This window comes from Thalassophryne amazonica, chromosome 21 (genome assembly GCF_902500255.1).
Source record: "Thalassophryne amazonica chromosome 21, fThaAma1.1, whole genome shotgun sequence".
NCBI lineage: Eukaryota > Metazoa > Chordata > Actinopteri > Batrachoidiformes > Batrachoididae > Thalassophryne > Thalassophryne amazonica.
In genome coordinates, this window is record NC_047123.1 from 20,842,325 (window position 1) to 20,858,055 (window position 15,731).

Here is a 15,731-nt window from a genome sequence, read left to right on the forward strand (position 1 = left end):
TGAAAGCTGAAGGCTCTGCCTCCCATTCTACTCTTACAAACCCTAGGAACTACTACAAGTAAGCCTGCAGTCTGAGAGCGAAGCGCTCTATTGGGATGATATGGTACTACGAGGTCCCTAAGATAAGATGGGACCTGATTATTCAAAACCTTATAAGTAAGAAGAAGAATTTTAAATTCTATTCTAGAATTAACAGGAAGCCAATGAAGAGAGGCCAATATGGGTGAAATATGCTCTCTCCTTCTAGTCCCCGTCAGTACTCTAGCTGCAGCATTTTGAATTAACTGAAGGCTTTTCAGGGAACTTTTAGGACAACCTGATAATAATGAATTACAATAGTCCAGCCTAGAGGAAATAAATGCTTGAATTAGTTGTTCAGCATCACTCTGAGACAAGACCTTTCTAATTTTAGAGATATTGCGCAAATGCAAAAAAGCAGTCCTACATATTTGTTTAATATGCGCATTGAATGACATATCCTGATCAAAAATGACTCCAAGATTTCTCACAGTATTACTAGAGGTCAGGGTAATGCCATCCAGAGTAAGGATCTGGTTAGACACCATGTTTCTAAGATTTGTGGGGCCAAGTACAATAACTTCAGTTTTATCTGAGTTTAAAAGCGGGGAATTAGAGGTTCAAGGTTCAAGAAGTAAACAGAACGAGGCGGCGGAATGAAACCTGCACCTCAGTTCTCTCAGCAACACTGATTGACTATAGGTCACCAAACCATAGGCTGAGGGTAGTCGTTTCAAATGGCAGAAAAGGAACTGCTTGGGGTTTTGAGAGGGTTTCAACTTTGTGCCAGTCAAACGCTTGACATTTTCCTCAGTAATTAAATGATACACAGGATCAGAGCCGTCGAAGCTGCTGAACTGTGAAATTACCGTAATGTTCTGTTTCCCCTTTAAAGATATTTGTTTGGGAAGCTAACGTTAACACACACTTTTGTTTACATTTGTTATTGCATTTGTTGTTAATACCGTTATTGTAGGGTGAAGTGACACTATTGTACTTTATACAGCAGTTACAGTTATTGTTTAGCTTTGTTGGCTAGCTAGGTACAGTTGGCTTATTAACAGCTAAATTAACGGTAGCTCATCTAGCTATGTTAGCTTACTTTTGCGATTTGCACGTTTATTTTACATGGTGTAGATTTTTAATGGTTCTTCAGTTTATGGGTTCGTTAATAGATATCAACAGATAGTATTTAAGTTTGGGGGTTTCCATTAGAAATCATGTAGAGTATGGATTTTGTCTTCCTATACTAAGATTGCAGGTGAACTTTAGATAGATATCAAAATATTACATCATAGTTTCTCTTTCTATAATAAAATAACCATATTTATAGCTTAGCCTACTAGCTAGAATTCAATTTTACTGCTAGTCTACAGACTAGGTAAATGTATACTACAATCTTCTCCTGTATGAATATTTAGGTTTTAGAAGCTAATTCATATAATATTATGTAGTAACTATATTTCTTGTATATGTTGTTTACTACCCTGATTGTGTAAATATCACTTATATACATGCTGTCCATATTCTTGAGCTGCTTACGTGGGTAGGCAGAGTTCCCATGGGATAAAAAAGCTTTTCAACCTACCATCCCTGGTTCTCAAGACCAGGCACCTAAGTGGCTCTACTCTTCATTTTTTAGATATTTAGATATACTTTAGTATACACTAGTAGAGTTCTACCTTAGAATTGGTATGTACGCGTATAATAGAAGATATACCTTACTGAAGTTTCATGGCAACAAGCAGCAAAACGTATGTTGCAATTCCACTGAAATACATCATTATTTTTGCATTTAGCAGTGTGAGACGCCAATCCGGCAGAATTCTGTGCACTCGTTAATCCCTGGCATTTGTTTGCTTTTTGTTCCGGCGTTGCTTCCAGTGCATTCCACCCAGTTGTCAACTACAACAAAGACAGACACTGACAAAGGGCATTTAGGAGATGGAGGGAATGACGTCTAATCTGCACAACATTGCTTTGACTCCATTACCCCACCAACTGGTTGTTGTCGCTCACCACATGTCTGCAGACAACACTAAAAACTACTTTAGAACATTTGCTGCTATGTGATTTTGAAAGGTCAGTGGCACAGATTGATTGGATGGAGGTGCATGCACAGTTTTATGTGCAATTTGAATTTCTATTGTATTGAGTTGTCAGGTTCTCGTCTTGGGGGGCTGCAGCAGTTTGCATAAAATTGTCGCCTTTGTGGTTAAAAACACCAGCTGGAAAAGAGTATATACCCTCACCTGCCTTTTTATTAGGTACACCTTGTTAGTATTAGGTTGGACCCACTTTTGCCTTTAGAGCCGACTGAAATAATCTTTAAAATAACTGAAATAAAATAATCTTTAACTGAAATAATATTTAAAATGATGCTAAAGGCACCAAATTTGTCAGAAATAGTCCTCAGATGTTATTCTTTTGAAAAAGCCCACGTGCCACTTTTCAAGATTAAAAATGGCCGCTATTCTGGCATATTGAATTGGGTGGAATTCAACACTGGGTGGAATGGGACAATACAGCTGAAGTATCTTGTCCAAAAAGACAGACGGGTAACATGACCAAGAATCAATCAGAGGTCTACATATTGATAGGAAGGAGTGGTGGGCACACATCATCTAATTCCGTAACCTCTAATTAGCAACCCTAATGTTTTTGACAGTGGATTTCAACTAACTTTGAAAACCGATGGGAGAGCAACGAGCGTTAACTAAATTTAGTTTCACTAACTTCAAGTGTGCTGATATTTTTGTGAATGAAGTTTCATCCATTGTTTATATGTTAAGTTAGTGGTTATCAGTAGATTCACATATATTAGTGGTTTATTGGTTTAGCATGATCACAGTTAGCATGCCAATTAGCAGATTAGCGGTAACTGAAGTTAACTTTTTGGTTAGCTGTACCCTCCACCCGTAGCCACTAGGATAGTCAATACTGGGCACATTTTGTGCTTTATTTAATCACTAAAAGAATTTGGTTTTGTATCATTTCATCCCAGCTGACAATAAATGGTTACGCCATACCTCAATATTATCACATATCAATTGCCCCTGATTACTTACAGTATATTTATATATATACGGGATGTAAGAGGGTATTTCTATTCATCACATTTATCTAGCCAGCTGTAGCACCGTTTATCGTAGCTTACAAAATAATTGGTTCTTTTCTGTTTGATAACCCACATTAATTCATACTTTTGTCCACATTTATTGTTATATGTATTTGTTAATACCGTTATTGTAGGTTTAACTACGCTATTATACTTTATACACTAATTACCGTTTTTGTTTATCTTGTTAGCTTGCTAAGTACGGTTGGCTTATTAATGGCTAATTTAGCTCTTCTAATTATAACTAGCTTATTTTTGTTATTTACAATTTTATTTTACATGGTGTAGATTTTTAATGATTCATCAGTTTATGTGTTCTTTTTATAGATATCAACATATAGTACCTTAGTTCTTAGGTTTCCATTTGATAGCATAGAGATTATGCTTTTTATTTTCCTATAGTATGCTGGCAGAGTTACTTTAGATAGATAACAATACACATTACATCATAGCTTCTGTTTTGTATAATAAAATACTATGACCATGACCAAATCTTCTCCTGTATTAATATTTAGGTTTTAATACCTACTCCTGTATATTATATAGTACCATATTTATTGTATATGTTGTTTATTACCCTTAATATTTAAATATAGTTTTATATGTCTTATCTTTCTTATGTCTTATTATTTATTATTATACATACTTTTTTCTTGAGCCGCTTGGGTGGGTAGGTAGAGTTCCCATGGGATAAAAAAGCTTTTCAACCTACCATCCCTGGTTCTCAAGACCAGGCACCTAAGTGGCTCTACTCTACTCTTTTCTACTCTTCTATTTTACTCTTCCTTTTTAGATATTTATATATACCTTAGTATACTAGCATAGTTCCACCTTAGAATTGGAATATAATATATAAGATATACCTTTCTGAATTCAAGTGTATGTATGTTTAAATATACTGTGCGTAATATGAATCAGTCATCTTCCTGGGTGGTTGCTATCCAGGGTCCAAGGCAGTTCCATGGTGTGGTGGATGCAACACCAACGTGTGCTCCAAGACCTAACCTAAGGCTTATGGAATCACAGAAAATTGATATGCATCAGTATTGAGCATGGTGGCACAAGCAGGAGGTTTCCAGTTGGATGGATGCCACTTATGTCCCCATATGTATGTACATCTGGAAAACTTGGAGTGGAAGAGGTAGGACCACTCGCTTTAACCCCCCCCCCCCCCCCGAAACATCTAAAGCAAATAAAGGTTTTTATGTTACTTGGATGAGCCCAAAACAAATCAGTTTTTTTCTTCAACAATAAAACCCGTCCTCAAGCTGCATATTCAAGATGGCGTCCAAAATGTCTGCCATTAAAACACACTCAAAATGACATACCATTTTGAATGGAAGACCCATGAATGGAAATTAGTTCAACATATTTGTATTTATTACCTCCGCCAAGGAGATTATGTTTTCGGTCGCGTCCGTTTGTTTGTTGTTGGTTGGTTTGTTAGCATGATAACTCAAAAAATCCTCACCGGATTTCAATGAAATTTTTACCAGGGTGTATCTTGGCCTAACTTAGAAGTCATTAAATTTTGGTAATGATCCGGAACACGATCCGGATCCAGTAATTTTTTTTAAAGGATTCTTTATCATTGCAGGATAGGGCCAGTTTCAACATTTTTGCATCTAACTTCATGAAGACGGTTCACAAAGGCTGAACAAAAATTAAGTTACGACACAACAATAATTTAGCATTTGTTTCTCCTCACTGAATAAAATTATTAGAAAAAAAAAAAAAAACTTGTGTTCATGCAGTTTCTCAGTACATTTGCTGAAGATCTAAGAGTTTAACGTCTGAATCTGAAACATGACGGTAGATGTGTGAAACGACGTGGAATACGTCTCTTTGCCAAATGGTACTCCATGTGGCGTCAGTCACCCTATGGCCTTGGCGGAGGTTTGCGCTCTCCGAGTGGTTCTAGTTATGACTGAAAACTTTCTTCTCTAGTAATTTTTTTAAATTAAAATGACATTTTGTGGTCCACTATAAGGAACCTAAACAAAAAAAAGCACTACAAGTCAAGAATGCGGATCCATGTTTGATCCTCCGGTTACCCAGAGCAAAAATGGGGGGCAACCAAATGAAATTAATAGGGTATAACACGTGTAGTGTACGACAACACAGTGCAACCCGTTTTGCATATTTAAATTTTGCTGCTTATGTGGAGCTGCTTTGATTAGTTGCAAAAATTAGTGTTGCATTTTAATCCTGGGAATTTCATGCAAAACAATAATAGTAATAATGATGATAAAAATCAACCACATATAATTAAATAATGAAAAATCTTCACTGAAGATGGTTGTGGTGAAGTAATCATATTTGTTCTGCTGAGATTAGCTGCTTGCTTTAGAGTAGATTATAAAGGATGAAGGATATTTGAAAGTGTATTTTTTTTCCTGCACGTTCACAAGTGGGGGAAAATGGGCTGTCAATCAAAATAGACAAAGACTGATTTGGTGATGTTAAAGTTGATAGGGTCTCCAGTATTCCCAGCACGCCCTGTCATTAGTGAAATACACTCCATCATTTGTTGGTAAGTGACAATAATGTCTGGCAATGTTCTCTTGCATAATAAACACCTTCTGTTGCTCTGATAAGTTTTTTAATTTATGACTTGGAATGAGAATTTTCATGAATAAAGAAGCAGAAAGCAGTGCAACGCAAATACTTGTCTTCTGACTGAGCTATTCTGTTGAATGTCGAAGATATTACCAGCACAAGCTACAACAGCGACGATAATTGGACACTTTAGCAAAGTGTTCACTTTAGATATAAGCGACTGTGTGACCACCAATCAAGAAGGCTGCTCAATCATGAAAATCGCAGTTATTTAAAATGATCAATGACTGCATTTATTGAACCTAAAAAACTATAGCTTATAGTGGATTTTCTTTAAAAACGACTTCCCGTCCTCATGGTTACCAAGTAAGCTAAGGCTAACAGGCTAACTTTGGTTTGGTAACACATTCTTGTGTACTGGATGTTGGTTTTTGTATCTGGTGACTTGGATGTGGGTATTAAAAGCTATGACCTGTGTATTGTTTCAGAAACGGTGGTACCATTAGTAGAAGTGATGTCACCAAACTATCAATACGTGTTAATAACATCTAACAGTGCTAACTTACAAATTAAATTAAACTAAAATTTCACTTAAAGGAAATACCGAAGCACAGACCTCTTAGATGGTCTGTTATTACAATAAATGTCACAGCAATCCATTTTATTTCAGACATTTGTAATAAAAGGACAAACATGGTTGAGTCCACCCACAGCAGCTAGCGGTCACCTACTAGCCTAGCAGAGGCTGCTGCTAGCAAAATTGCAAAATGGAATGTGGCAAAATGATGTTCATTTCAATTCCTATATTTTTGTGCTAACAGTGCTAACTTACAAATGAAATAAAACTAAAATTTGACTTAAAGGAAATACTGAAGCACAGACCTCTTAGATGGTCTGTTCTCCGTACATAATCCAGCATGCAGGTGCTTCAGTGTTGCAAACCCCAGCGGGTGAAGGTCAAAGGGTAGTCCACTTTTCACCTGACTGTGGCAGAAAGTTAATTTCAAGGAGTGGGGGTTGGATCACTTATTTGTCTGGGTGGTTGCCATTCAGAATCTCCAGGCAGTTCCATGGTGTGGTGTATGTGATGGTTGGTGCCACCAACGCATGCTTCCAAACTGTCTTGACGTGACTCAAATGCAAAAATACAACTCAAGCTATACAGATCTCAAATAACTACTGAATCTAGAGATTAAATCGTGAACTACTTAGAATCCCCAAGTATCAAGAAAATGTTGGCACATATGGTGGTGCCACTCGTTGCATCCACTGCCAACCTGGATCCTGCTTGGTAAACACCCAACCCAGCAACAGGTCCATCCCTACTTCCCAGTAATCGCCACCTGTCTGTCAGACCCATGCATACATGGGCATCCTCTTGGCCTTTTCCAAGTTGCTAAGGTACTTGACCGCTGGTAAGATTTGTGTACTGGATTACGCTCAGGGGTGTGCCGCCACATGGCCATAGTGTTACAGCTGATATTCAATGACAGTGCGAGCAACTGCTCATTTGCCAAAAAGCCATTCCAATTCTACCAAACGAATGTTTGGACAGACCAAGTACCAAAGACATCAGTCACCAGCTGAGGCTACAGTGGCTGTATTTTACCCCTGGCACACAGCAGTGCACAGTGCAGTACCAGTGTCTTCTAACCGACATACTGTTTTCAAGCCTAGCACCCCCCCAGTGTAAAAAGTACACTAGCAAGTGTAGCATCTATGCACCCAAGGTGTTGGTCAGTGCAGATGGACCACCAAAGACCTGTTTTGTAGTGTTGCCAGTAGTTTGGCACCAATGTCAAGAGGGCATAGATTGGTCCAAACGTCTGCTTATTGTGACCTCCTGTTTTAATTGGCCCCCTTGTTTGTTTTGTGCCACTAAGCCACAACAAAACAAACAAAAAGAGGGCTTTCCCCCCCCAACAGAGACTTTCATTTGACAATCAATCCATCTTATATTCCTTTTGGTAGATCACTTGGTGAAATAATATCCAATACCAGCAGAACAGAATCTCTATCTTTCCTTTAGAACTCATTGCTCCTGAGTGCTCCCAGTCAATGGCTCCATTTGTCAAGAAATATTAACTGACATTGCATGAAACTGGATTGTTGGCCAGTCTTTGTGTCCTTTGAGGTTCTGGTTCAGAAGAGTAAAAATATAAATAAACAAACACTGCAAACAGAGATGGTATGCATGTTTCCTTGTGACAACACAAAGGAGCCCATGAATGGAAATGAATGGACGATTAAACAGTTTCAAACCGTATCTACACTGTGATCGTGGCCTTCAGTGGACATCACGACGAGCCCCTTACAGCGAGACTGTTACTGAAGTATGGCAGAGGACGGTACATATAGCAGATCGTCTTCTCCCAGGACTGAATTGTGCTCCAAGTTCACAAGTTGGGGATGTTGAAGTGTGACAAGAAGACACTCTCTGTGTTGGTTCTACTCTCTGCTTGGATTCAGTGAGAAGCTGGTGTCTCCCACTTTCATCTTCCATCTTGTCCATCCCCTGGAAGCCGATGCCCAGGGGTCTGTCATGTGCCACCTTGGCTTGGGCACCACCGTCTTTCTGGTCTTTGGGTTTGAGTTTCTTAAGACCCTGTTGCTCCTCGCTGATGTAGAAGTGGAAATAAGAGTGGGATTCTGCTAATAAGGGACGTGTGAAAGCTTTGTCGTTTTCATCCTGGTGCTGCCGGTGTCCATCAGACAGCTGTCTGGTTGATTGGACCTTCTCAGCGGCTTCTAGGTTTCTGTAAGGAACAATGATCCCAGATAGAAAGATGAAATATTATGAGTATTTTACTTCCTACCTATGATAAGACCTATGATAAACTGGCTACCTCTCCAAGGGTGCACCCTCTTGCCCAATGACCCCCCCCCCCCCCCCCCCCCTTGACCCTACACTAGGATAAGCAGGCTTTACAAAACGGATGCAACTAGCACGTTGCCGTGTTGATCCACAGGTTCTAGATTTGGTCGTGTTTATAAAAAAGGTAGCTGACATTTTTCAAGGTGGTAATAAATTATGCAACATTTCTATAATGATTTTAACTGAACGTGCAGGAAATTAAAATGTGAAAGTTTTGTAAATAATTGTATTTTTATTTGGCACCTTTAGTTGATGTCATGTTTTACAACTGGCAAGATTGAGACATTTCCTTTGTTCAGAGCTTATCTAGTTACCAGGGACTGATTAATGGTGATATCAATGTCCATTGTTCAGTTGTTACCTAATAGCCCTAATTTTTCCAAAATATTAGTCCTATCTTCTTTCCATTTATGCGACGTTCATCCTGACCCAAATACATAAACATATCAAACGGCAAATGTCAGCTCTCCCCAGTTTGTCCGTGATCAAAGTTACACACGTGTACACAGAGGCTACTTTGCTATTAATATAAAGATGACGATTTACCGCCCCCTGCTGGAATGGCGTGAGTCCAAAATTTAATTATCAATGTCCATTGTTCACTGTTGTTACCTAATATACCTCGTCTCATTGGGGGGGGGGGGGGTGAGTTTTATTGTAAGTTCCTTCGGCTCCCTTGTTTGCACTCTGGGATTAAAATGACTTAAAATAATACCAGACACACAAGTGTAATTTTAAAATAATATTCTTAAATTAATATTTAATTACACTATGTAACACATTTTTTATTTTTGTTTTGTTCCTGGGTACACAGTGTGTTTTCCTAACCTGTTATGCCTTAAATAAATAGAAAATAGCTGTTATTCCACAGAAACTTTGCTTCTGTGATTAGGACAATGATATTTGAAATTTGTCTGTTTTCAAGATATTCTCGATTCGCCTTCACTACTACTGAGTAGTCTTCTACAATATTTTTAACTGCTAGAACTGTCCAGATTTTCTAGAAGTTTCCAGAATTATCTAGAAATTTCAATAAACTTTTAGAATTTCTAGAACGTAAAAAATAAAAAATAAAATCAAAGTTGTGCTGAATGTATCATTTTTCCATAGACTTTAGACAAAGTAGTTGAAATATAACACTTAGAAGCCAGGAACAAAAATTGTGTTACATAGTGTTATAGATATGTATTTACACTCACAGAAATATTAACCCTAACTTTTAATATTTAGGTAATTTTTATTACATGACAAATTCCCATTTGCTTTTTTTAGATAATTTTAATACAAACCTACCAAAAAACCTTACATGATGCATATTCATTACTGTAATAAATCTATTATTTGAAATGCATAATCCTCAGCTTATGTATTTAGTATTAATAAAATATAATTACTCTAAATCAGTAATAATAACAGTATTTATTTAAAATACATCCAGTATATTGTTTGAATTGCATAATAATTATGTATCTATCAGAGAAATGGCATACGTACATAATTATTATGCAATTCAAACAATATACTTTATGTATTTTAAATAAATAGAAAAGTGGCAGGGGTGGGATTTGAACCAGGAACCTCCTGCACTGAAACCAAGTGCACTACCCACTTGACCACCACCCCTGCACCTTATTTATCAGGTAGATATGGACATAAGAGCCACTGCTTCATTCATGTCATTTCATGACGTACGTCTGTGACCATGGGTCATCTACAGAGGAACAATGGTTCATACTTGTATTGTTCACTTGATAAGAGGGATTCAATAAAATGCGGTGGTTTTATTTTTTTAATACGTCTATTTCCTTGTTCATTTCAGGGGCATTTTTCTGCACCTTTATAGGACAGCGATGGTAGTGCGGTGGTAAAGTTCTGGCTGGCAATCAGAGCTTTTGTAAATAGCGGTTCGAATCCTGTGGGTGGCATTTATTAATTTTTTCACAGCAGCTGCATGATGTGGTTACACATGTTCCAGCTGCTCACAACTGTGTTCCCGCTGCAGGATTGTTCACACCTGTCACCCCTGATGTCAACTCAGTGTGTTCATGTTTCGCTCATACGAGCTGTTTCGCCATGATTCACCCTGATTTGTACTTATTTGTACTATGTATGAAGGGGCCCTTACTGAGTGTTTCTCTAGTTTTACATATCCTACCTACTCACGTTTCTACTCCATCTACCCCCCCCAAATGTAAGGCAAGGCTGCATGACAACACTGATAAATATATCTCAAATGATTTTTTACAAATCTGGCAAATCAGCAAACAGACAAAACCTTCCTAGATCTGGCAGCGTGCCTTCTGTCGGGTCAGCTGGTCTCACAACGTTCTACGAATATACACAGATGAGCATCTCTGGCCAAGAAACACTGTTTATACACACTCCCTGACAACTTGGATTCCTGCCAGCAAGGCGAGTGTGCTGGCGAATTTCATTAAGGTGCTGCTCAGGCTTCCGGCAGCTGTCAGATGCTGAAAAGGCCAGTTCAGGAGAATCTCTCCACGTCTTGCTTGTAGCCAAGAGACCACTGACGTTTGGGTAATTCACAAGAATTTTGAGTACTATAAGAAGCCTCTCGGCCGGAGTCATCATGAGGATCCATTTACTGCAGTTATGCACCACCTCAGCAATCGGCTTCTAAAAATAGCATCATCTGCTCCTGGAGCTTCTTCGCCGAGGTGACGCGTTATTCGTCATTCGAGACTACACTTGAATGGGTGTGCCTCAGATGCACGATTCTATACCATGATTCCACCTCCTAATTATTATTGTATAACGCCAAAATAGATCCATGTCATTTGATTGATTTAATCAAATTTTAAACTGTACCCTACTTACATGACGTTTTAATATGGAGACATACAGGGGAATAGCAGTCATTGTTTTTGAATTATTGTGTGAACAACCTAGAGGGGATCAAGTCATTTGTCAGTCTATTCACACATCGCATTTTAGAGGGTACATGCCGAGATTTTAGTCAAAGCATAAAAACAAAGCAAACTCAATGTAAGGCCTACAGAACACAAAGCTAGCTTTGCATGAAGCTCACTCAAAATACAGGTAACCAAATATAAAGTTATTGAATGTAAAACTATTGAGCACAAACCTCACTCTGTAATAATGTATCAGCATTTAAATTTAGCTAAACATAGCCCATGTTGCTATCAAGCTAACAGAAGTTTCTTACTGAGCACAAATCTCACTCATAATGAAGCGAATAGATTATAAACTTATCAAAACATAAGCCTAAGTTAGTATAAAGCTAACAAAATTTTAAGTTTATTGAGCATAAAATTAAATTGGTATAAAGCAAACGGTCTATACATTTAAACCTAGAAAAAGGTCCTAAAATCTAATATTTATTGAGCATAAAACTAACTTGGGATAGTTAGCTAAACATAAAGCTAAGGCACTATAACGCTTATGGAATCTAAAGTTTATTGAGCACAAGTTAACAGAATATAAATTAGCAAAACATAAGCCAATGTCACTATAGCTAACAGATGTTTAAGCTTATTGAGCACAAACCTCATTCAGTATTAAGCTAACAAATATACTTCACAAAACATAAGCCTAAGTTGCTATAAAGTGAACATAATAAAACTGTCAAGATAATGTCAAGATAATGTATATTTAGCAAAACATAAGCCTAAATTACTGTAAAGCTAACAAAATTTTAAGTTTATTGAGCATAAAACTAAATTGGTATAAAACTAATAGGTCACTTAACATAAACCTAAAAAAAGCTAATATTTATTTAGTGTAAAGCTAACTCAGAATAATTAGCTAAATGTAAGACTAAGGCACCATAAAGCTTACGGAATATAAAGGTAACTGAGCATAACTAACATGGCATAAAGTTAATAGAATATAAAATTTGCAAAACATAAGCCTAATTACTATAAAACTAACAAAAATTTAAGTTTATTGAATACAAACCTCACTTAGTGTAATACATAGCAATACATAAGCATAAGTTACTATAAAGCTAACAGATTTGTTTATTGAATACAAACCTCACTCAATGTAATACTTATCAAAACATGAGCCTAAGTTACTATAAAGCTAACAGAGATTTAAGTTTATTGAATATAAATCTAACTCAATGTAATACTTAGCAGAACATAAGCCCAAGTTACTATAAAGTGAACAGAATTTTAAGTTTATTGAGCATAAAAGTAAACTGTATAAAGCTGACAAGTTGTATACTTAGCATAAACCTAAAATAAGCTAATAGAATATAATATTTATTTAGCATAATGATAACTTAGAATGATTAGCTAAACATAAGACTTAAGGCACTATAAAGGTTATTTAGCATAACTAATTTGGTATAAAGTTAACAGACTATAAAATTAGAAAAACATAAGACAAAGTCACTATAAAACCAAAGGAATACATAAAGTTTATTGAGCATAACGCTATTGCTAATGCTAAGCTATATATCAGTACTTGAATGTATTACTAAGTGAAAGTAGCAATCACATTTTGATAAAATGTGTAATTTAAAAATTCTTTGCATGGATACAGGAGTGATGTTACATCGACAAGTTGGTGGCACAGATTTCAAACATAAGGTTTATGTAATGATTATAACCGGTACCAGTGAAACAAACAATGTGTGTAAACATCAAAGGAGTGATAATACTGCATTGTTTCCATTACTGTTTTCATTCTGCTTCAGTACATTTGTGTTCGACACAGCTCAGTGGGTTGTACTCTAATCTGAAAAGGTTGTTGACATTCCCAGCCTTGTTGATTAAAGGTCAAACAGGTCGTGCACAAACGTCATAGAACCAAAACAAGCAGTGGCCATAACTTGCAGACAGTACAATTCGACCCAAACGACCCTGAAGTTCTCATCTCTGGAAGTCACCACACATACACAGTGAGGTCTTACCATGATTATAGTTGTCCCGCATGTTTGGCTGTCCCGGAATCCAGTTAAAAGCTAACCTGCTGTAAGATCCCGCCAAACAATGGAGGAGAGGCCTTCCACTGCCCAGCACCTCCCTCTGAAGTAACGTTCCCTCTCAGACTGTCTGTTCTATATTTAACAATATTTACAAAGCATTTTCTGTGCTAACGCTTGCTGCATACCAGATGACTTGGTGAATGTTGCTTGAGAAGCTTTTTTCTTTTCTTTTTTTTTTTTTTGCTTGTTGGTGAGGGCTGAGGTTCAGATGGAATCTGCCCGGGCCAGGTATCACACCCTGAGGGCTATGAGCTGTCTTATTGTGCAAGAGTGTCAGGCTGAAACACAGTGCTTGGTAAGATTTAGGGTGGCGGTAACAAGTGCTAGTGAAGTATAAGAGGTAACAATGTGAACTGCATATTTCTTTTCACCTTTGCGCAAGATATGAACAAATAGATAAATCTATATCTTTTATGTTTAAGAAACAAAACCCTTTTTTACACTACAGCGGCACTCGGCAAAGCTCAACCATAATGATCTCATAGTGTACGCCAGACATTGCGCGCGTGCACTTTCTCTATGTCCATGTATTCGCCTGGATTTGCATTCGGTGGTGTAGCTTGGCTTTGTCAACCACAGTTTATAATCTATTCTCATTAATGTCGCTTTAATGTCTTTAATATCTCTTTAATGTCCTGTACAGTCACAACAACTCAACTTTCAAATCAGACATGGGGTCAAATCCTTTGCATTGTATTTAAATACAAATACAAATACTTTAGATTTTCGAATTCCAAATACAAATACTTTGTACTTTTTCAAATACAAATAGAAATACTTTATATTTTGAGTATTTCAAATACAAATACAAATACTTTCTATGAACAACACAAATCAACACAAAAACTGATAAACCGGTGACAATTTATTGTGAAAATAGCATGACCAAATACTATTGATAAGTAAAGGATTGAATGTTTTATCACAAATTCACTACTATAATATCACAGGCAATAATCAAACTATCACAATCTATATTCAGCATGGTGCCACAGAGATTCCCAAGTTTGAAAAGTATTTGTAAAAGTATTTGGAAATACTTGGTATCAGCGATGTATTTGAAATACAAATACTTTGAATTCAAAATCAGAAAATACAAATACTCTGAAAAATGTATTTAAGTATTTTCAAATACAAATACTTTTGTATTTGGCCCCATGTCTGTTTCAAATATTAGTCGGTAAAAGTACCCCACACTGTCACTGACGATCACTCTCACACTCGCTCTCTCGCCGATGACTTATTAATGCACAGCATAAGTTGAAACCTGCCCTGTGTCTCTCTGGGTCCACTCTATTAAAAATGTAAATGCCGTCTCACATGTTTGCATTGCACGGGGAACCAAAAGCAAAGGTAGACGGGGGGTTAAAACATGTACAAAACGGCAGCTAAAACATGGCATAGAGGATTTGAGGTAACGTGCAGATGATTATTAGCTTAGATCAAGTGAAGGTCAAGTTTTTCTGGTTTTGTGGGTGTTTTGGGGTATAACGGATTAAGCCGATAAATGAGAAGCAATAAAAACAGCATTATTAAATTAGTATCTGTTCCTGTTTGCTTCACTAAGTGAACTCTGAGGACATATGCGACTGACTCATACATTCCCCATTACTGAGCAAATATAATGCACAAACACTCCATGGGTTTTCTGTCGAGCAGGTTTGAAGCTCAAGCAGGTTGGTTTAAGATGTTGCCATGTTGGCAGTGCACAATTCCACCTAATGGCTGGCCAATCTGGATATGAGTGAGGGGGGTGGAGCATATGCAAAATCAGCGTGGCACTGCTGGGACAAATAAAGCCCAAACACACCCACTTATCTCAAAGTTACCAAGCTAGCTAAGGCTAAACAGATAGGTAACCTTGGTTTAGATGTTTGATTACTGCATATCTTTGTGGACAGGGTTGTGCTAGCCTTAAAAACTAGCATATTGCGTCTATAACTCACGTAGTTAGTTATAGACGCAACTGTAACGTAACTGTAGTTAATGTCAGCAGGGTATTGATAGTTGCTAATTAGTGCTAATGATGCTAACATACAAATTAATACAAATTTTTCACTCAACAGAAATGCTGGGGCATAGACTTCTTAGAGATCTGTGAGTGCAATGAGCCACACAGTATGCCATGTTATCTCAGATATTTGCAATAATATCTGCTCAGAAAGGACAGTCAAGTGCAAGCTAGC